The sequence below is a fragment of the Cottoperca gobio genome, chromosome 19 (genome assembly GCF_900634415.1).
Source record: "Cottoperca gobio chromosome 19, fCotGob3.1, whole genome shotgun sequence".
In the NCBI taxonomy this organism is placed as follows: domain Eukaryota; kingdom Metazoa; phylum Chordata; class Actinopteri; order Perciformes; family Bovichtidae; genus Cottoperca; species Cottoperca gobio.
The window spans coordinates 3,561,921-3,586,241 of record NC_041373.1 but is presented as its reverse complement, the minus strand read 5'-3'; the positions used below and the strand labels follow the sequence as shown (position 1 = coordinate 3,586,241).

Genomic DNA, 24,321 nt, shown 5'->3' with positions numbered 1-24,321 from the left:
ATGTCGGTTCTGGGACAATGGAAGTGAAAAGCAACAATCCTGTCTTTGACTGATGTCCCGCTACAAGGTTTATTTTCTCCCATTCTGCATAACCAAATAAACGGCATCGCTCCACTTCATGAGAGCTCAACATAAGTGTACAGTACAATCCTTAAAGTGGGGCACATGTCAGTCAGTACATCTGTAAATAGCTGAATAATTGATCCAAACGGGTAATTCTTTATCCCTCCCATACCTGTCAATCAACTCTTCTGGTTTTAGAAAACAATACAAAATAATGTTTTTTTAAAGAATTTTAAAAGCAAACCATTGATAAACAAATGACCACCAACAATGATAAGTGAACGTCATGGCTAATCACAAGATTCAAATCTAAATTAATTCCCACCATCAGCTCAAACCTTTTTCATCAAACACGTGAGCACACTTTCTTTGATTGTATTTCTTAGCTCAGATCTGCTTCATCATTTAGAATTCTGAACTAAATTCTTAGTGAAATGGTAATATAGTACATCCAGATACATAGCGGTTCAGGTATTGCATCATATTACACAGACAACAATCTGTTTTCTTTCTTCTACAGAAAGTTAAAATGTTAACTACTGCTTATTTTTGATGAAGCTGTTTCATAAATCCAGATTGGCGACGTGACTTTGAAAATAAAGACATAAGATGTGTACTGGTGCAAGCCCATGGATTTATAAGATACGTTTGATAGTAAGTCAACGCTCTAGGCTCTACCTTTTGTTGGACGAAAACATCAGAACACAGGTAACAGCCAGGACAAAAACTACGGCAACAGCAAGATCTCAACCCATTACTTATGATAAATAAAGTCAAACAATGTGTCACTTGTAAGTTCTTACTGTGGTGAGAAAGTAAAGGTCGAAAGAAATAGGAGACATGGGCCAGTGACTGGGCCTAATATAGACTGAATAGTCCAGATGGAAGATAAAACAAATACATGTGTTAGTTAGACGTTTTAATAGCACATAAAACGCAATTTAATACCCGTTTCCCTGTCATGAAGTAAGAAAAGTAAAAACCAGAAAACCAGTGGGGTTGATATGACCTAGAAGTATGTGTCATTGTACCACATTCTTTCAGTACTTCCTGGCTGTGTATGATAATAATTCCTAACAATAATGTAATCAACCCAACCTTGATCTAGACGAGCGACAGAAATAGATGGATGGGTTACCCGATGAAAAATTAATACTTCACTTCATTTATTTTTTAAGTATTATTCAAATCAACTCCTGCCCATTATGAGCCTCCTAATGCTGACTGAAACATGCTTCCTGAAGCACAACAAACTTGTAGATTGTATGTACGTCACAGCCTGCAGAATGATACAAAAACATTTAGTTTAGTTTGAAATATATGTATATATATATATATATATATATATATATATATATATATATATATATATATATATATATATATATATATATATAGTTTAAAATGGAAGGTTGAGATTTTCTTTTCTTTTTTTAAATGAAGCTCAAACATCCATATATTACTGTTTTACAGCCCATAATACTGTTGCTGTCCCTCCATTCCCGCAACTCATCGTGACACTTGTGTTTTGACGGAGTACACCGAAGCCTGCTGCCTGTGTAATCCCAGATTTCCTATGGCACAGCTCTGAGCTTAGCAGAAGGCTTGACTAATAGCTTTCTTTTCAAATGATCGCTTTGCTACACGACTTCAGAAGAAGGCAGCGAGCGTGAAATTCAATTATGGTGCACACGCTCCGCAGCCCCGTCCAGAGCTGTCCACTTAATCCCTCGTTTGCCTTCAAGGATTCTCAACCTCTTTCAGATGGACCTGTATTCCAACTTCTCTCCTGCACTCCTCGACTTGTGTTGGCCCGCTGCGTGCCCTGTACATCGTGTATTTTCCTCCTTGCAGTGGCCTGCTTCGAACTTTGGAGGCTCCCAGCGCGCTCTGCTGCATATTCTACCTTCCCTGACCTTGTGCTAGTACATCCCTCGTATTCACTTGCCCTTTCCATTCTCCTCTTAAATCCTCTTCGCTTTTTATGTTTTACTGTAAAGAAAAATTCCTCCCAAGAAAAACAACAGTATCAGTTATTCGACCAAATGCCTAAATATGAATTAAACATACGTTTTCCTGTCAAGGATTTCTAGTGCACCTGTAAATCAGGACTCGTACGTCAGGAGCAAAGGTGGAAGTAGTGTGACGTTGTTACCATAAAAGCTTTGTAAGGGGGAAGTCAGTCAACAAAACATTTGAGTTTGACATGTTTCCTGTTTCCTACCAACAGTCAACATTTCTGCCCTAACCTTAATCTTAGTGGTTATTCGTTCAACCATGACGATGGAAGTTCCCTTACCTGCGTTAAATCAAACCAAACCATAATGTTTACCAAATCTGAAGATGGTTGCAGATCCAGAAACATTCCTATGAGTCACTTTTGAAGCAGTGATTCGCCCTGACAAAATGTTGTTATTTAGTTTGGAGCACTTATTCGCTGCACATATAGTAGCTACAAACAGTTATAAGGTCTGATTAGAAGCTCTAAAGCTACAGTTGAAGCATTGGTCTCATGACAGACAATGTCACTTGATTACTGTTTTGTTCTGGCCTTGAATCAAAGATAAATACGCTCATCTTACATACAGAAAGTCTGCCGAATGTAGCCTAAATTAAATTGTGGGTTTCTTGTTGGTGTACGAAAAGTGACAAGTCAGAATCTAGGACTGAAATACAAAACTTCCTCTCAATCATGAGTTAGCAAGCACTCTTTCCTGATGAAGTTGAAACTGATGCAAAAATATTTTTCTCCTGCCGGCAGCCGAGAGAAGAATATCCAAGTCAAGTCTTCAGTGAAATGATGTAACATTGGCTGGTGTACACTCTAACAGAACTATGTAATGGCCTAAATCTCCAGCCTCCTTCTCACCCTTCGGCCTTCCATCCCCCCCCCACCCTCTGCTCTTCTCTATCTGTATTTTGGTCTGAGAAGAAGGTCACTACAAGTGAAAGCGGGGGTGTCAAACCACACATTACACCCCTAGGTCCCATTATCCACAACCTCTGAAATATTTTGGTCACCACGCATTCCTAACATCCCTGACAGAGTGACCGTGGAACAGAGGGAATGAACTGATACAAGCAGTCAACATGTGCAGCTGATCTTCACCAGTTCTTGTATGTGTTAATACTGTCAAAATCCAAAACTAGGTGTGATTAGAAACACATGGGGTACACTTAGTAAAGCCAAAGTGTAGAGTGAATCTGGACCGCTTATTTATGACTAACCCTTAATAGTGGATGGGTTGCGGGTGGGTGAAAAAATACATCATTAATGAGGAAAATCAGTGAAACAATGGCTTGCAATCTTTCTTAGAAAACAATCACCCATGTGTTCGTGATGTTTCACTAGAAGCCTGTCAGTCCAACGAGGGGTGCTCGGAGTGCAGCGCTCCGTCTCCCATATCAGGATCAAGTTCCGGTTGAGCAGAGTGCAACAGCATGTCGAGCCATCGCACGCCACCGCAGTCCCGCCTAGAGTCCAGCCGAGGCAACGAGTCCCGAGGCTGCGCCAGCAGACTATGTGTGGGAAACACTGATAAATGTTTATTTCATATAAAATAGACTGGTAGGTGGATCCATGCGGTTATGGGTTCGGGTCTTTAAATTGGAGAAAGTCATTATTTTAGGTGGATGATTTATGAATACATGTGGATTCTGATGACGTCAGAGCTCTTCCGTGCACCTCTACTTCATATATATGTTACGGGGCGATCAGAACTAGCACTATATCCAAGTTTAGGTTCATGTTTTTAGTTATTTGCTTACCTGAGCCATGTTTTCCGGGACTTATCAGTTAGCTTTCATCTTGTATTTAAAAAACAAATAATAAAGCACACATCTCACCTTTATGTTGGATGGTCAATATGTTTTTCTGAGCATGCAGAGCACATCTTTCACATTGACATGAAACAAAAGTCAGTCCTTAGCATACAGTCAGTTCTAACACTGAAATTCCAAATCTTAATGACAACTAATCGGCCTCACTTTTTCTCACCCTCTCATTTGTAGAGCAAAAATATGTCTCACGGTCAAAGACTAGACATGCTGCGGTCTCTAGGCCTGGGGTCTGCGGGGGCAAGTATTGAGGTGGGCCATCGGCAGGCGGACTGAGAAGTCAGGACCGCCAAGAAATGCAGGGGAGGTTTCCTGCCCCGGATCCTGGGATGGGAACACAGTCTCTCCCACCGTCAGACCCCCAAGAGGACGAGAGACAGAGGGGGGAATCACACTGTGTTCCTACACTCAAAATACCTCCACTGCTGAACCTCTCTGCTGTTGGATATTATGTCAAATCTTACATTCTGTCTCTGACTTTCAGTCTGACTTCACTTCTTATTTCAGCCTTTTCCTCACCCCTCCCCTGGCTGTAACACATTGTCCATTTCTTTTCCTGTCCTCTGTGTGTGGGGTGTGTGTGTGTGTGTGTGAGTCTCAGATGGTCAACTAGAAGCATCAGTTGTGATCTGGCCTGTGGTCAAGAACTGATTCACTGATTTGCAAAGCGTAATGAATAAATACTATGATTTTTGCTACAAATTCTAATAATGTTCCCCAGAGTGATTTTAATGTTGATATATGTCGCAATCTGAGGCTCTGGTGTCTGCACACTGCAACATTCAGCTGAAGCCAAGAGCTAACATAGCAATAAAGACAGAAAATGTTGATGTTATTCTTATTCTGATATAATTACATGAGAGACAACATATATCATAGATCACAGGCTTCACTGAGCCACTTCACACAAATCTGAAAAGAGAAGATGGTATTGAGAAACAATATGGTTGATAAGGGACATTACTATTTCCTTATCATATCTGCTGTGATGAATGTATGGGAAAACACATGCTTTCTGCCTTCAACAGACAGTGATTGTGTCATGAGGGCCGAGAGGCTGGGAACCCACAAATCCCTTGTGTGAGTACCAGCCCTCTAAATCCAATATGATGTCCAGAGGCTCCACGTGAACTTTCATACTGCCTGTTTACTTGGCTCTAGAAGTGTATCCTGCTTATGTGACAGCCAGTAATTATATATATAAAAAAGCTAAACACAATGCTTCTGGAATGATGCCAAGATGAGGGGGCTGCTGGTGTGGGGGTGGAGGACAGTAGATAGAAATAGCCATCCAGACCGCGGGGAAAGCCCCTGTAAATTATGGGACAGTGACCGCAGCCTGCCTGATGGACACACAGCTGGAGAAACGCCGTTTGTTGTAGGACTGAAGATAAGTGATGGGCCTTTTGGCAGCACTATGAAACATACTTTGTTTGGTTCTGTTTGTGGCCCAGCAGATGGGAAACAAGCTTGGTCCATGTTCTCGAAAGGTCCTGGGGGAGCGGATGACCTGAGGGAGGAGATTTAGCCAAAATGGCATGTTGGCTTGGCATAACTATGGCAATGACATGCCCCCCCCCCCTCAGAATTATAGCTCAAATAGTTACATAACGTCATAGCGGCATGTACTGCGAATAGTACAAATAAACAATAGTAAACACAGTGAAACTCCACCACTTTCTACTGACTAGACACAAAAGGGACATCCAGGCATGTATACGTTTAAATAATTCCATTACTTCTTTTCTTCTTTTCTACTTCTTACTACTTTCTTTTGTTACGTCCAATGATATATTGGTGTGGGGCAGGACCAGGGAAAGCATGGCGCTGGACTCCATGCTGTTCTACAAAGCTGGCATCACCTTGAATGTGGACAAGTGTGAGCTCTCCAAGAGCGAGGTGGTCTTCTTGGGTCTTATCATTACAACTGTGGGCAAGTGACTTGACCCAAGGAGGGAAGGAAGGAGGAGCCCATCATGGAGATAAAGGACCCCACAAATGATGGTGAGTTGAGCAGTTTTTTTGGGATAGTCAACCAGTTTTTAATTTCCCAGCTGGCGGTAAAAGACAACCTTTTCTCTAAGAAAAACGGCATGGTCCAGGTGATGGCATTTGAAACACTGAAGAAAGCATTGTCTTCTCCTCCTGTGCTAGCCATGTATGACCCAAACCGAGACACCAAAGTGTCAGGCAATGCATCATTGTATGGCTTGGGGGTTTTGGGTTTTGAGGTGGAAGAGGTGTTTTAGAGGTGTGGCTTACGCATCACGGTCGCATACTCCAACTGAACAACGGGACGCACATCTAGAAAAGGAGGCTTTGGGTCTCAAATGGGCCTGTGAACAGTTCCAGGATTTCCTTATAAGGAAACCTGAGAGGGCAACTAAAAGCTGACACTGTCTGCTTAAGTGTCATGATCCGGTCCCTCAGCATCCGGGGCATCATCCCCGGAGTTTCTGTGTCTCTCATGTGGCAGGTTGCCACTGTTAAAGTTTGTGCCTGGATCATGAATCGTGGCTGTGTGTGCTGCCCTGGTCCTGCCTGACCCCGGAAGCCTTTGTGACATTGTCCTGGATCCTATCTTATCCTTTCTTTTTCTTTTTCGATCACAACATAATTTCTGTCAAATGGATGTTGTATTTGTACTATGTTGTTTAACCTGTATACACGACATCTGTTGAACGTCTGAGGTTTCTTTCATTTTTTCCCCCTTTAATTGTCGGGTTTCTTTTAGGAAGTTTGGTGCGGTGTGAGGGTCTAAGGACAGAGGGTGTCGTATGCTGTACAGTCTGTAAGGCCCACTGAGACAAATGTGTAATTTGTGATATTGGGCTATATAAATACATTTGATTTGATTTGATTTGATGATGCTGTTTACCATACCTGTCAACCATCCCGCATTTTTCCTTCTATCCCTGCTGTCCTCCCGTTTAAATATTTTCCCGTAATTGTGTCGTATTTTTAGCCTTTCAAAAATAAAAATAGGCCTCCGGTAAAGCAAGTGGCATTATTATGTTTAACTTTAGTTGAAAAACGTTATCCGCCAGTAAACACACAGAAGAAGAAAACAGGAACAATAACACAGAAGAAGACAAAAACATATGGATGAGTCACAGTGACCGGGAGATAGATGGAGACGCAGTTGTACCTGCCAAACAAGTTAAAACTTTATGCAAGTAACTAGACAAATGGGAGGAGATCTTCCCTTATTTAATAAAAAGCAGAGTCGGGCAAACTCATATTTTTTGTAAAGTGTGCCATTCAGATTTTAGTATTGCACACGGCGGAAAAAGCGTCCAAGCACAAGCACACCCAAGAGGCACAAAACATACATTGTCAATGACTTCATTTGTGACAAGAACTGTTTCAGAGGCAGACCAAGTGAGTAAAGCTGAGGGAAAGATGTCAATGCTTTGCGCCAAAAATAATGTAGCCTTCAGCTAGCCTATGTTTACAACAAGTCCCTTGTAGATGCTAGGGACTCCCACACTGAATAAAATGTATATATGGAATTAAAATACATACATCTTATAAACATGTCTGTATAAGTAATACATACTTTAAATAAACATGTAATTCCTGAACCCGTCCCTTATATATTTACATTTACATTATATCGGTTGGGGCTGGGGAGCTCAGAGCTGTTAAGGTATGGGTGGAGTCCGCCAGAAAATATCCCTTATTTTGAAATTCCAATGTTGACAGGTATGCTGTTTACAGAATGATGGCAAGGAACCTGGACAGGAACCTGTGCTGAAAAGCTACTGGTCAGAGCAAGCTACACTCATGATGTGTGCTGATGAAAGACACACGCCTCGTAATACCTTCGGAGATGAGGCACAACGTGCTAGCCAAAATACATGAGAGCCACTCATGCCTTCAGAACTCCCTGAAAGACCATGGCAAAGGTTTGGGGTGGACCTGTTTGTCCTAGGAGAACACTTACCTACTTGTTATTGATTATTTCTTCAGGTAGGTTGAGATAGCACCATTATCTCACACCAGGTCCACCAATGTCATTGTACCTTTAAAGTTTGCACAGCAGGTGTCCCGATGCCTTTGCAGCTTCATGTGGCTTCATATAAAACCACACCTCTCCAGAGCAGTTACTGTTTTGCTCTGCTCCTCAAGTCAGCATCACATTGACTTGGAAGGAAAATCAGAAGGGGATATCAGATCCTGAGAACTACAACAGGCGTAACTGTGCCAAAACTCTCAGTGTCTTTTCACCAGGAGAACAGGTTTGGGTAACTGATGCAAAGTTATCTGTAACTTGGTTCCATAACTACTCCAGTCCTAGATATTTCATGGTGGATCTACCTCAGTGTGTGTAGACAGTTTTAGTCTTAAACCTGCACTTTTAAACATGTGCTTCCTGGTTTCACAAGAACAGATAAGCCTTATTGTGTTGGATGGCTGCACAAAAAAGCAGTACCTCCCATGGTCAATTGCAGTTGGGCACAAACAAACTATGCATCTTCCTTGGTTTCATTATATACCCATGACATGGGGCAGCTGTGGCTCAGGAGATAGAGTGGTTCGACAGTGTTCGAAAGGTTGGTTGTTCGAAAGGTCGGTGGTTCGATCCACAGGCCCTGCAGTCAGCATGTCGAAGTGAGCAAGATACTGAACCCCAAATTTCTCCCAATGGCCAACGGTGTGAGTGTGTGTGAATGGTTATCCCTACTGACGAGCTGATGTGGACCTTGTATGGGAGCTACTGACTATGGGTGAATGCTAACATGTCTTGTAAAGCGCTTTGAGTGATCGCAAAGATCGGAAAAGCGCTATATAAATGCAATCCATTTACCAGAGCCCTGTCAACCAAGCAATACTCCTATGCTGGAACATCACCTGGCCCAGGTTTTTTGTGTATCATTTAGTTTAGCACTAATTTGATTAAACACAACTTGTTGAATCTTCCAGCAGTCAGTAGCTTCTCAGTTCAAGGACAGCAAACTTCTAAGAAAACAAGCACGTATTACCCATACCTGCAACCATATACAGGCATGTATCGATTCTTGCATGTATTCAAAAACACACACACTCACACACACAACCTCACAAACACTCTCTGCTGAGTGCAATACCTCCCACGTAAATAGGTTTTGAAGTTATGCGCCTTTTTGTTATAGGCCACTCTCACTGCCACACACCCGGGCATGAAAACATACTTTTCACACCCAAACACCTCTATACCAAATTTCATCCTCTGAGGCAGGAAAATGTGGCCGCCAAAGGATGGAGAAATGTTTGTGCACTGACTGACTGGCAGAGTGACCAATAAAGCTACTGTTCGTAGCTCAAGATGACTGATTTGCAGCCTTTAATTGTGCAAACAGAACTAAATCAGAGTTAAAGAGGACAAAGATAAAAAGGCACACAAATTCTGTATGTATTTGAAGTTGAGGCGTAGCAATGCGTATCCATGGTTCTGTGTGCATTTAAATAGCCCTGGACTTCTTTTGGGGTGTTGTCCATGTTTTTGTCCTACAACTTTAACCCTTTCACAGTGTGTTTTCAGTTCAGGAAAGTTAGTTGTAAAAAGTTGGTCACCATTGCTATTTATTTCCCAATAAATATATATATATATTAGGGCTGTCAAGCAATTAAAACATTAAAACATCTAATTAATTACAAGCTTTGTGATTAATTAATCTAAATTAATCTAAATTATCGCATATATCAATATTTGCAGTGAGAAGCATTTCAAAATATTCAAATAGTTTTTGGAAGATGAGTGAATCAATGAGTAGCATTATAAACTTGTTAGCATGTCTTTTATTTCAATACTATTTCTCCAATATCTTGTTTTCCACTATTATCTTAGACAACACAGACCATCAGTTTGACATAAAGTGCAATTTCAAATCGGGCATAACATCTTTCATTGCACAATAAACAATAGCCTATGTAGCGGCGGCTTAAAGGTTGTGTCATTTGAATCATCTGTAAAGCCTCCGTTAAGCCCCTGTCCTCTACCACCTGCAGTACATTGCAATACATTTCTTGATGGAGTTGTTAATGTGTCTCAGGTAGACCGACTCATTCTGCGTCTGAACGCCTGATCGAGAGATGACGAGACGGGTCGATCACTTTAGCATCAGCGGCGGTGCTAGCTAGCTCCGAGTTAGCTGCTAAGTGCTTTGCGTTGAGGTGATATAATAGATATATATATATTTCAGCTTGATGGTTCGAACATTCTTTGCTGCAGGAATCACACAGAACGGAGCATCAACAGTTACATCCGGGAGTTTATCAATGTAAACTTTCCATTCACTGGGCCAAGTAACGTTTTCTCATCCGCTTCATCATGTTGACGAGGCTGCTGTGGCCGCGCCGCGCCGGTGACGTAAAGAGTCAAGGGGCATCTAAGAGCACGATTAATCTGCGTACATTTTTTTGTTGCGTTATTTTTCTGTGATTAATTAATCGAAATGAACGCGCTAATTCGACAGCCCTAAAAATATATATATATATATATATATATATATATATATATATATATATATATATATATATATATATATATATATATAAACTTCCCGCAGCATCCATCCCTGTACGCCCAAAGCGAGAGTTGTGTCCGGATACTCGGCAGTAAGTCGGACTCGTTTCCCGTGAATGTTGGCCTCCGCCAGGGCTGCGCTTTATCACCAATCCTGTTCGTGATTTTCATGGATAGGATATCGAGGCGTAGTCGTGGAGGAGAGGGGTTGCAGTTTGGTGACCTGAGGATCTCATCGCTGCTCTTTGCAGATGATGTGGTCCTTATGGCATCATCGGTCTGTGACCTTCAACAGTCACTGGATCGGTTCGCAGCCGAGTGTGAAGCGGTTGGGATGAGGATCAGCACCTCCAAATCTGAGGCCATGGCTCTCAGCAGGAAACCGGTGGATTGCCTACTCCGGGTAGGGAATGAGCCATTACCCCAAGTGAAGGAGTTCAAGTACCTCGGGGTCTTGTTCGCGAGTGAGGGGACAATGGAGCGAGAGATTGGCCGGAGAATCGGAGCAGCGGGGGCGGTATTACAGTCACTTTACCGCACCGTTGTGACGAAAAGAGAGCTGAGCCAGAAGGCAAAGCTCTCAATCTACCGGTCGATCTTCGTTCCTACCCTCACCTATGGTCATGAAGGCTGGGTCATGACCGAAAGAACGAGATCACGGGTACAAGCGGCCGAAATGGGTTTTCTCAGACGGGTGGCTGGCGTCTCCCTTAGAGATAGGGTGAGAAGCTCAGCCATCCGTGAGAGACTCGGAGTAGAGCCGCTGCTCCTTTACGTTGAAAGGAGCCAGTTGAGGTGGTTCGGGCATCTAGTAAGGATGCCACCTGGGCGCCTCCCTAGGGAGGTGTTCCAGGCACGTCCAGCTGGGAAGAGACCCCGGGGAAGACCCAGGACTCAGTGGAGAGATTATATCTCCTCACTGGCCTGGACAACGCCTTAGGATCCCCCAGTTGGAGCTGGCGGATGTGGCCCGGAGAAGGGAAGATTTGGGGTTCCTTACTGGAGCTGCTGCCCCCGCGACCCGACTCCGGATAAGTGGTAGACGATGGATGGATGGATGGATGGATAAACTTGTTTTTTGCTATCCATAATCAGGATGCCAATCCCAGTTAACATGAGTTACGGATGTACACGCTAACCAAGCTAGCTAACTAGCGCTAGCATTAGCTGGTAAGTGTTTGCTATGCTAATGTTACCTGCCCCCATTGGGCCTTGCTCCTCCCCAGCTCCAAATATGGTCACTTCTGGTTCCAAAAACTAGAGGTGAACTTTGATCAAGTTTCAAGTTCAGGCTCACATCAGTTCATTCAGATTCAACAGTATAACACATTGTGTGTGTGTGTGTGTGTGTGTGTGTGTGTGTGTGTGTGTGTGTGTGTGTGTGTGTGTGTGTGTGTGTGTGTGTGTGTGTGTGTGTGTGTGTGTGTGTGTATGTGTGTGTGTGTGTGTATTCTTCTTTAAGAAGTTGAATCTATTTGTTACAGACCTTTCAAGGATATTACTACTACTACTTAAGTAGTACTAATTAAAGCAACAGCATCAGTAATTTTTTTTGCTTGTCTTTTGTTTTATACTGAAACCACAGTCCGTCTTAATGGAAACTTCAATGGCATTTGATGAGTAATGTTTGTCTTCCAGAACAAATAGTTATTGAAGATGGCGACAATTGTTATGTCTTCATGAATAAATGACTTCATTTGTTGATCATAACACATTTGTGTTTGTAATATTTATGGAGTAATAGAGTTTAGATTAAACAATACATTTGAGGGTATATGATAAAACTTTGCAAACAAACCACTGTGGTCAAGACCAAAACACTGGGTGTTCTGTCAAAAATGTTATGATAATGATTGGTTTATCATATGTTCAATTTCATCATTCATTAACTAAACATCAATTTGATCAGCTGTGTGCACTTTACAAAGGAAAAATACATTTAGATTTTGATGAATCTTATGAATTGAACTTTTAGGATTTTAATTGATTTGGTTTTGAAAACCTTCAAAGAAATATGTGTTAAAATAGACTTTAGTGGGGAGATGGAAATGCAATCTCAATGTGTTAATATAAACATTTTTATTAGAGTGTATATACAAATGTAAATTACAAATACAATGTAAAAAATTAGTGTTCTTTTATTAGATATTTATACCTTAGATATGGTAATATATATATACTGGAAACGGACAAAGTTTTAGAAAAACAACATACACATTTCAAAATGATCGCAACTTTGACTTTGAACCAATTTGGTAGAACAGTCCATATAGTCAACCTACATATAATCTACAACTGGTGAGAAATTCTCATCTTTCGATTTGTGGATGAGCCGCTCTACCTCCTGAGCCCCATCAGTGAAATGTAGTTAGATCAGATCAAAAAAAACACACAGTCTTGATTTAATGCCTAATAGCATTCACTATTCTTGTGTAGCATGGAGCTGCACTGTATACAAACTGGACATGCATGCCAAGTACACCTGTTCCCATGGCAACTACATCTAGAATAGGTACTTTTTCATAATATGAGACCATGTTATCTGATAATTCCCACAGTCTCTCATGTAAAGAACCACAGGCTGCAGACAACAAATATAGAACATTACTATAAGTAATAACCATGAGCATGGGCAAAATGATGGAAAGCATTTTTATAACCCTAAAATATAGGAGATATAATGAAAAATAAAATGCCGCTATCCTGAGACAGTTACAAATATCAACACAATCAGTTCTCAATGCTCTGTGAGTAAAAGGAAGGACAACAGCCTTGTAGAAAAAGTGCGCTGGTGATGCCATGTGCAGCTGGCATTTCCATAAGCAAACATCGAGCCTTCACTGAGCTATGAATCATAAGTCGGGGGAAGTTTGCAGACAGAATGTGAATATGATGGTGTGGATATAGCTCTGGTCATGGCAGACTGTGTGGGAAACACAAAGAGGGGCAGGCCGAGTCACATGGGTCGTCCTGCTCCCAAAGACAGAGCTCTCTCTCTCTCTCTCTCTCTCTCTCTCTCTCTCTCTCTCTCTCGCTCGCTCTCTCTCTCTCGCTCTCTCTCTCAATGTTTTCAATTTGTTATTTAATTGGCTTTATTTGCATGACATTTTGCAAAGCAAATAATAATATATAAGCAATGCTAATATTACCTGTCCTAAGTAAATATTAATAGCAGTATCTGTATTGTTGAGGTACAAAAGTGACACGTTGTGTGAAAGAGGAATATTTGAGATTCATCCGAACAAATGTTATGTTTATGTTTGCGGTGTCATAAATGTGAGCAAAGGAACAGATTAGAAAACTGCAACCTTCTGTTTCCCCCCAGAAATTTCTCTTTCAGTTAACTTTGGGTTCAATGCGTCAGTTGGTTGGAGTTCCTGTAACTTTGAGGCTCACTGAGCTAAATGTGTGTCTGTTTGATTACATACAGTATTTACATGTCTGCAACCAGCACAAATGTCCCTATGTTTTGACTTGAAATTATTTATGTAGAGTAAAAAAGAGTTTTCAGAAGATATAAAGCTCCTCTCCATTCTAGCTCTGAACATTCTGTCCAATACACACCCATTACAAGATCTGAAATGCTCTAAAAATGTCACGAAACATAAAGTGTGATTTTGTGTAAACTGGTAGCTATTAAAATACCTATTTAGTTGAAAAATCCATGTCGTGCAGTGACTACATGAAATGCTTTATAAATATTTTTTTACTATCAGGGTCCAGTTCTGATAGTACTTCTCCAGGAGGTCCAGGTGCTGCTGTAGTCCATCAGGTCATCAGCATAGAGTAGGATTTGAACTGCCTTATTGTTAAGGGTTAGGCCAGGGGTTCCAGATTGCTCCAACAGTACTGCTAGTTGTTAATGTCGATGTTGAATGTAGTTTGAGACAAACTGTTGCCCTCTCTCTGTCCTTTCAATCTCTCACTCATTCCTTCTGTCACTGGTAGGCCCACCCTCCCTTCTCTCTCTCTCTTTCTCTCTCTCTCACACACATACACACTCCCCAATTGCCTTCTCTATGCTTAATTGCCTTTATGCTACTTAAGAACAATTTTGAGGTACTCATATTTACTTGATTATTTTGTTTACATGCCACTTTTTACTTTTACTCCACTACTCTTCAGATATAAATACTTTTTACTTCACTTCATTTATTTGATAACTTAAAGCTAGGGTGTGTAACCTTTTTCCAAAAAAATGTGTTATATTTGTTGAAATACTCTTTAGATCCAACAATTATCACATCAATTGCTCTGACAAAAACAAAAGAAATTGGTGGCTGTTACAGGACAAGTCCGACAGACCTGCCTACATGCCTGTCTGTATAGTAATATTCAGTCTCAGCAGTCACTTTTCTGCATGAGTACTTCTACTTGTAATACTTTAAGTACATTTTTCTAATCATACTTACATATTTTGTATTTAAAATGAAGGATTTTTGCTTGCAATGAAGTATTCACCCAACGCTGCTCGTGCTAGGTTGAGCAGTGCACATCTTGGCGGCGCAGAGCTCGAGCTACGGAGCGATGAGTTCAGGTGACTGGTCTCTTTTCTCCAGTAGAGGAAACATGGGAGAGATTCTGCCAAACATGTTTGACTCAGATAAGGAGTCTGTTATGACCCAAAATCAGTGACAATCAGACTTATTGGAATGATAAGTGTCGTTAGCATCTTTTATTTGTTAGCTTATTAGCTATTTGCTGGCAGTAACTGACAGCGGCTGACACAGCGTTAGCATTTGTGAAACAGCTTTTTGACATCCTACTCGATCCATCTTTTTCTTATATGTTCACATCATCATTTTTGTCGATGTTGTAATTTTATTATGTTGTTTATTCTGTACACACGTCATCTATTGCACGTCTGTCCGTCCTGGGAAAGGGATCGTTTGCTCTCCCTGAGGTTTCTAATATTTCCCCCTTTAATTGTGGGGTTTCTTTTGAGGAGTTTTTCCTTTTGCGCTACAAGGCTCTAAGGACAGATGTATGCAGTACAGTCTTTAAAGCCTCCTGAGACACATTTGTGATATTGTGCTATATAAATAAAGTGGGATTTGATTTGATTGAATCCCATTATCTATATAAAGAGTGCCTTATTTGAAAGTTATACTGCAAATCACCTTGTACTGATGATGTAAACTGACAATGTTCAACATGTGAAAAGGTAGCACATCTCAGCTTTCAAAACTCTCCGATGAAGGCCCTGCGCCAAAACACAAAAGCATATTTCTATTGTGATGTGAGCCAAATAAACTAGTAGTAAACTAGACGTTTTGGGTTTAGCACTCATTTGCACCTGTTAACAAACCACTGGCACTGTTTTCTGAGGCTGACAGGAAATGGTCTCTAAATAGCTTTCCCATGAGCCTCTGGTCTAAATTAAAATAAAAGGGGCTGGCAGAAGCCACCCAGCGCACTGTTGCGACCCTGTCATGGGAACCATGCTAAACTGTCTGTGGAGATTTGAGCAGAATAAATTAAACGGCCAACCATTTACATCACTAATGCAAATGCTCATTTATCTTTAGAAAATAATAAACACACAAGAGAAGGGAGGCTACTTCTATGTGTTTATATTCGTCTGTGTGTTTGCTTGTGTGCCAGTGTTTGCATGCAGGTTCGACATGCTTGTGCATGTGGCGATGTCTTGTTGACTTGTCTCAGACTCAATGAGTGAGAAGAAGAATAAGCAAATCGTATTCAAAGTTTGGGAGTGAAGAGCCAATAAGACCTGTAAACAAAAAAGGGCATGCTAGCCATTATCTCCAAAGTAAACACATGCATGCGCAGCACACCTCAACAAAAATATTTACATTAAACACCACACAAAATACCATTTATTAAAAGAAAACAATAAAGCTTCACAACTTAGAAAGCTGAAGCATCTCTGAAAACCCAAACAGGCTATATCCACACAAGAATAGTGAGGATTCCACTGAAATTAATCAGGTTTTTGGGGGCACTGAAGCAGAATCGGCTTAACTGAAGCACACCAACCAGCGGCGTTCACCTTTCTCTGCTTCATTCTCAGACAGACTCTATTTTAGGGACCTCTGATGACTCTGTCTTGGCCACATCTCCCTTTTTCCACTGTAGAAAAAAGTTATTCATAATCCTCCCAATAACTCAGCACTGTTTGTCCAATGTGATAAAGCAAAGGGAGCGTTCACAATCTAAATTTGCATTCCTCAGAAGTGAATGTCTTTGTCAGCTGGAGGAATACAGTTTGCTTCGTCTGCCTCCTCCTGCTGCAGGGAGGCTGTTTACATGGGGACAGCTCAGAGATCCAGAGAGGAGACAACGCTCGTAGCGTCTCCCCACAAGAAAGGCCTCCGTGGGTGGGCAGCGTTTCACCCGCTGATGCTTCAAGTTCATCCCCAAGACGCACAAGAAGAATAAAACTCTCAGAGGAATTGACAGTTTTTGTGCCAAAAAGTCCATTGACAGGGCCAACCTCTCAACTGCATTGTCTGGACTTTAGAGCCTGTCACTTTAAAGGGGAGTGTTAAAAAATGAACAAAGATTATTCTCAAAATAGCAACAGAAGGTCGCTGAAAGAGGGACTCCCCTTTAATCTCATTTGTCCTATCTTTGGGGAACTTTAGGGTGCAGGTCAGGACCAAGAGAACGGAGGTTAGAGGTGGGGTCCCTCATCTAAGGGGTCACGGGACGGGACCTCAGATCCTGTTCCTGATCCTGCTCTCAGGTATCTTGGCTTAAAGTAATCAAAAACACAAGCTGGAGTGATTCTCAGAGTATATTCATAGATAATACTTTGGCAAGCATGGAGAAATGTGATGCACAACTTGTTTTTTGTTGTGTTCTTAGGGGCGACAAACCGTCTATACAGTGTTATAATGTTCTAATATTGGTCCAGGTGAAAGCTATGTTCACTCTTGGGTGGCCATGGATACATGAGAGGCCTTCAAATGAAGCTCTTAGTCCTTTCTTTTAAAGTGGGGTACAGAAAGTAATCCCAATCAGCCACAAGGAGCAGCTCCCTAAAGCAAGGACTTATGGTTATAAAGAGGCAGTTGTTGACACTTGATAGTCTTCAGCTAGTGCTTAAAAAGTGGAGCGTACAAAATGGACTGTGAATAGAGCACAGTTGCCCATAGCTAATATCTGTATTCTGCTAGTTCTTCATATATTGCTAATGGCAAACTTTGAAGACCCCAAACAAAAGTGAAAGCAGTCAAAGATGGTTAGATGACGGCCTCGGTGGCATTTGGTCCGGCAGGTCTGGTTCACTTCGTGGTCAGAACATGCCGCTGGTGGAGATTGTCTCAAGGTCTGCTGCACTTTATCCAATCCCCACGCTTCCCTCCCCGATGTTGATGAGTGACATATGCCATACGTGCTCCAGTAATAAAGAAGTAAAGACAATTCATTTTACTGATAAAAACAACAACATTAACACTTTACATGAGAGTAGGATCACCTGCTAGAGTCTTACCTCCCCACGCAGCCTCGCTCTTACTGAGCTGAACTGACTTTTTCCTTCAACAGGGAATTTACAGACATCAAACCGAAACACTTTGTTCTACACTCAGCCTCCCGTCTCTGTTTTCTCACACAGCCTAGAGGCGGTACAAGAAACAGGGCTTTATCCTACCATCTGAACTTCATTACTCTGCTATCTTGTATCTTGTCTTTTCTTTTTACATAATTCACAGGTCACAAAGTCAGGCTGGAACCTGTGACTCACCCAAGATCTTGACTGGCAATGTGTTTTTTATGTTACATTTTTCATATACAGTGTGTAATCTCCGACATTCTGTGATTTAAGACTAACGTTTTCTGAACAACAAAGTTCAAAAGCTATATTTTGGAATGGGTTCTGTATTAGCCTCGAACTGTTAAATATAGAGAAACATTTTATATCCCCATGGGGGCACCAATCACTCCTATTTATACGCTTGTATATTATACTCCAATCCAACACGATGCAGCTCAATGAAACAAAACAAAAGTTTCTACCTAGCCTTCAATCTCTACAGCATCGAGAGGGTAAACACACTTTCCCATGATACGGAGAGAGAGTTTTTCTTTTGAGTAATATTAAAAGAGACATAGCAAAATAATGTTCCTAATGTATGGACATCATTTATTGAGTATGTGAAGAATGCAGTTGAAGCTCCCATATATGGAGTTATATTGGCAGATTTATGCCTGAAAAGAAAGGTAAAGATTCCTAAACCATACTCTCAATCCCTCACCTACCACTCACTCATTTCTCTATCCCTTCCACCCATTCTCATATCATTCCCTCAGAAGATGCTGCGCACATGGGCATCACTGACAGCAGAGTCCTCCCCTCCGTCATAAGTCAAGCAATTCAACCCGAGCAGAGGAACTAAAGAAAGCAGAGATATCCTCATGATCCCCTCTAAGATTCAGAGATGCTGTGATCTCATGACATGCACTGGTCGTTTTTCAAAATGTGTTATTTAAATGGCTTGGTATATAGCTTCGGGAACAGCAGTGTGACCTCTGTTTCACCTCTGCGTTCACCTTTGACCTAAAGGAAGTTGTAAATGGAGAAATCTGTCAGTAAAAGGCATTAACTGTTCTGAGGTCATGAAACGATGCTGAGATCTGAAGTGCCTCTAAACTAAAAACATCAAGGTGCCACGAGATGAGGTAAGATTGGGGGGTCGTATGTGTCCAGGGAAGGGCTCTCATGCATAATGCTTATCTCCGAGGCTTCTTACCAGAGAAAATTAATTGAAATAAGGCTAACATAAAATCCACGTACAGAAAGCAGAGGGATATTTGCGTGACACTAGCTTGATTTTGCAGGTCTCCTGACACGCAAGGTTGTTTGGAAATAAGATCCACGCTGCTGAGGCTCGACAGTAAAAAGGCCGTACGAGCCTACCTGTGACAGGCTGTAATAAATGTCACAAGCATGAACTCTTTATCATACAGACAAAAGGCACACCATCGAGCAGGTAACGCACACAGTAGGCCTGTATTATCGCTACAGAGAGTAAAAAAAGAAGAAGCTCCTGCTGATTGATATGTAGCTACTATGGTATTTTGGGAAGGACATTTTATGGGGTGGAAAAATGTGCATAGTCACTTTTCATGAAGGCCAGTAATGTTTAAATCCCTGCAGTGTAGCCATAAAATGATCATTCTTGGATGTTTAATGAGCATTGGGGCTTTTTCTATATTATATTACACAGAATGTAAAACCTAATAGCTCTGGCAGATTCAGTGGCCACCTTTCCAGTGAGAGTCTAGGTCTTATTGGAAGTTTTAAGAATAAAATAAGAGCATTATAGAATTGAGTGACTGAAAGCTGACAGGTAGTTCCCATCAGTCACAGCTCACATCATAGAAAACTAAACTACATCTGAGCAGCTCACGTTTACAGTAATATTTAAGTGTGGAGAGCATCTGCTTGAAAAAACATCAAGCTAGTGCAACAACACAATACATAGCAAGCCAGCTAATATACTATGATACTAACTAGTCCAACAGCAGAAGGCCTTTGTCTAGCACCTGAGCATCAGGGCGTCAGTCCTGCAGCCTTTAAATTTAGTGGAGCTCTCACCAACAACTGACAGCTGAGATTTACTCTTATCCAGTCCCTCTCTCCTTTTCTCTTCTTAGCTTCCTCCGTAAACGTCCTCTTTGGTCCTTCATGCCAAGATGTACGTTGAGGCTGCTGAACAAGGTTTGTGCCTCGGGCTTCAAAACATCATCCTCCCAGCGTCCAAAGCTCCTGTAGGCTACTAGCGGCGTAAACCTCAACACTCCCCCGGTACTAACTGAGCTAACAGCTAACTAGCTGACAGCAGCTACTGTTAGCATCAAGTAAAGCTTTCTGTCCATTAGAACACTCAGTTAATCACAGAGAGTCAGAGGGAAACAAGGAAACATTGTATCCATAAAATATGATCCAGTTTCACCAAAATCCACTTGCGATAAACCTTACGCACTTCACCCGGGAGATTGTACAACCCGCTCACAGAAGTCACATTGTGGCTCAGAGTGGGATTCCTTATTACAAGTCAGTGTAGCGTCAAAATGATTTTCAAGCAGTTATTTCACATGTTAAATAATGTTGCATTAGTTGATGACATGATCCTCCAAACACCTCTAAAAATAACCCTAACATTTGGTGTTTCTTAAATCTCAAATCATGATTTTGGTGGTTTAACAAGAAATTTGACAATGTTTCCACAACAATGTTCAAGCCTTATGTTGACATCTGAATAAAGAGGAGAATCATCAATCATGTCCTACACAGCCGACACAAACTAATCTGTCTCAAACTAATTGTTGCCCCTGGCAGACCATAATGAGCACTGCAAAAACAGCTGGATGTGAACATCCCTTGCAAGCAGTGTTGTGATGCACTAAGTTGGAACTTTCTTCACACAGCTCCATTTGTGGACTCAGCACTTTGAATACAAGATTTCCACAAACACAACCCTTTTACCTTTCTCCTGTGGTTTGTGTAGGAAACACAGAAATAAGGCTTCACCCAGAATCTTGTTTAAAAATGATGTATCGATAGAATGAGCAGATATTCAGATTGCAATGAGTACTGCGTTTAAAAAAGATCAAGGTGCTGCATTGGTATGGGGTGAGACGATCAGATATGATCCAGGGGATCAAGTTTGCATTTCACACATTAATCTTAAGGCTTACAAGATGGTAAAATAAAAACAGTCTGTGAAGCTATTTCTGTAAAAATCATTGTATCTTCTGTCTCACCAGTCAGGAGGTAAACTGTGGAAATATGACTTTCATGTTACAAAGTGATCTTCCATGAAAGAGTATTTAATATTGTATTTGTTTAATATTTAATTTCATAGGGTGACACATTGTGCGCACCGTTTGGCTGCAGGGCTCTCATTGGAATCAAGGATGACGCTGCGTTGTTTTTACTACATATTACATTTATAATGCACTGAAACAACACTCCAATTCTCTTTTCAATAATTATCATCCAAGACAAACAGTTATTCAAGAAATGTGAGGCTGACAGAAATCCTACCTGTTCACCGGTTGTCACTTGGCATTCCTACTTCAAGCCACAGCCTGCTGTCCTCCACCTGTAAGAGGGAGATGTAATGATAATGGTAAACATGATAAAAATACACTCAGTGGCCACTTTATTAGGTACACCTGTTACATCTACTGCAATGCAATAGAACTGTTGAGCCACAAAGTCCACTTTTTGCTAAACTAAAATATACTGTAGTCTGTTCTTGTTATGAACATAATTGTGATTGACTTATAACTAACACCATCAGCAAGAACAACTTCAGTCTCATCTTTCATCATCAACATCTCGGGTTCTCCGTCAGAAGTGGAGGTTGGGGATTTGAAAACAGCCTTGTGTGTTTAGTTTCTGCCTTTTGATTGACAGCGCATCAAAGTGATGAAGCACAACCCCTAAAAGCTCCAACTATCCCTGCGGATCATGATGCTTGGCGGGTAACAAACTGCCAAGTAAACGCGCATGTAATCAGGGAGCCAATAAATACACCAGAATAGCACGACAAGAATGTTCACACAGTTAATGTGGATCCCACAGAGTGCCAACAGCTCTGCCAATCCCAGTGGGATATGGGAGAGGGTACAAGAGGGAAATGCCCAAGTTCCAGTTAATTGAAGAAGACTTCATTTCTGCACCTTAGAGCCAAAAGCCTGAGCTTATTGCGCAGTCATGTGGACGCCACGTTTGAAGCTGGTGCAGAGTGATATCACACAATTAAAGAGAGGAAACAAAGGATGTTGTCAACTTCATTTCTTGAGTTCTTTGCAAGTCATCTGATTTTACTAGTTTGCACAAGCAGAATAAAAACACACAGACTTAAGACACACACACACACACACACACACACACACACACACACACACACACTCAGCGTGCATATTCTTTTATGTGTCTTGGAAGAATGAACAAGAAGTCAGCAGATATAAATCTTTTAATAAGCCAAAAGACTGACGTCAATTAAGATCAGCTGTATTCTGGTTTCATATCAAATCCCCCTGATTGAATGGCACAATAATAAGCGTATGTGTAGTACTTCATTAAGTTGCTGAATCACTGAAGAAACAAGGCGAGCTGCATGGTTTAATAGATCCTGTAAACATAATTCTTTCCCATGTGATAAGAGGACTACAAAACCTTTCCAAGGAAATGACGCTGACATGAAGTCATGCCATTCCTCTCAGCTACTCTAATGACAGCATCAAGTATTCTGAAAGAGGAAACAGCCAACAACTGCAATACACTATAGTTTTCATTATGTCTTTAGACTGAAGAAGTAAACGTATTGAGGGCAACTTTTGTAAAGGAAATTATTCTTTAGCTTTATTATCAATACAGAAAAAGAAACAAAAAGAAACAGTAGTGATACAGAATCTATTTTAAAACAACTGATTTGTGCTTTTTGGGAATTCCTAAACATCCTTTCGCCCTGTAGCGATGGGTTCAGCGTAACTTCTTTCAGGACACAAACAACAAGGCAGTAACCCAGTGAAGAATGCACAGCCTCGTCCATGTCCATTCATCCAGACCAGTGCTCATTCTTGACAGTTTTACTTTGGTCTTTTTCAGCCATGTTATTTTCATCTATGTATGCAGACTGCTTAAGGCAGAGTTACACTGAGAGGATTCAAAGCAGGAGAACTCAGGAGCTCTTCTTCTCTGTTATTACAGGCACATCGTGTAACCAAACATCACAGGTCTCACATTAAAAAGCAACAAACTAATTTGGGTTCTGTTAGTTTTTCATACGCGTATGCTGATTATTCATTATTTCTCCACCTTTTAGTGCGGTTGTATGAACTCTTGGTCTTTTCTCATGGAGCTCTGGCAAAGACTTGAGTGATAACGATGCACGCTTTCTGACAATATGTGTGAACGTGGTGGATGTAGTTGCAAGAATGAAAAATAGAGAGCCTTAGAAAGAAGTTCCAACCTGTCCAGTTACTGCGTGAGAGGCTGTGAATGTCAGTTTGTAGGAAGTTACTAAGTAGGTGAACGTATCTCACTGTGTGTGTGTGTGTGTGTGTGTGTGTGTGTGTGTGTGTGTGTGTGTGTGTGTGTGTACGTGCGTGTGTGTGTGTGTGTGTGTGTGTGTGTGTGTGTGTGTGTGTGTCACCTTAATGAGGGTCACAGATCATTTTGTACCAATACCAGGGTTAGGAATTAGGTTCAACCATTTTATGCCATTTCTTGCCTTAATGGCTGAATAAGGCACAGGTGTGCATGGAGGAGCACGTTCAGGTGAGGGCAGGAAACTCTGTCATCTGGTGGACAGCTAGGGAATGACAAAGTCAGGAAATTGTGTTGAAAATGTAGGGGCTTGAGGAACAGAGACAATTAACTAATCTGCTCCACTAGTGCTTCACAGTGAGCTATAACAATATGTTGTTTCATGTCATTTACTTTTCAACTGAAAGACAAAATGAAGGTAAAAACAAAGCCATGATATTTTCGTAGTCATCATAGGTAAATGATCACAGTGATTAACATAAAAATCATACGGCATGCCTCAGGGTAAAAGCTCTTCTTTACTGTCATTCTCTCCAATGACACTTTGTGGAAGCATGTAACTTCCTCATCACGGTTCACAGCCAGTGTCACAAAAGTGCTGCTCAATTACCAGTGTTAGTGGCAGGGGAGGCGACCAACCATGAAGGCGACCACAAAAGACCCAGGTAGCATTCAACAGGAAACGTCACCTCGGCCAATTACCCATGAGCTCATATGTTGCCAAAACAGCCATTAATCCGAGTGGTGAGCACACGGAGGGCTAGTGCAGCTTCCAAAGCCTCCGCCAAGGCTGAGAGAACTCACAGGGCGAAAGACAAAGGAGGAGGTGTGTGATATGGCAAACAGATGAATCCATCATCTCATTCTCTGTATCTTACAACATGGG

At 41.4% G+C, this 24,321-nt stretch overlaps 1 protein-coding gene across 1 annotated transcript in view; it reads right to left on the bottom strand.

Annotated features, from left to right (window-relative positions):
- myocd (myocardin) overlaps positions 1-24,321 on the bottom strand; it is a 107,311-nt gene that overhangs the window by 73,083 nt on the left and 9,907 nt on the right. The window contains 1 exon segment of the mRNA XM_029455876.1: positions 21,423-21,480. The gene's annotated coding sequence lies outside the window, so the exon portion shown is untranslated.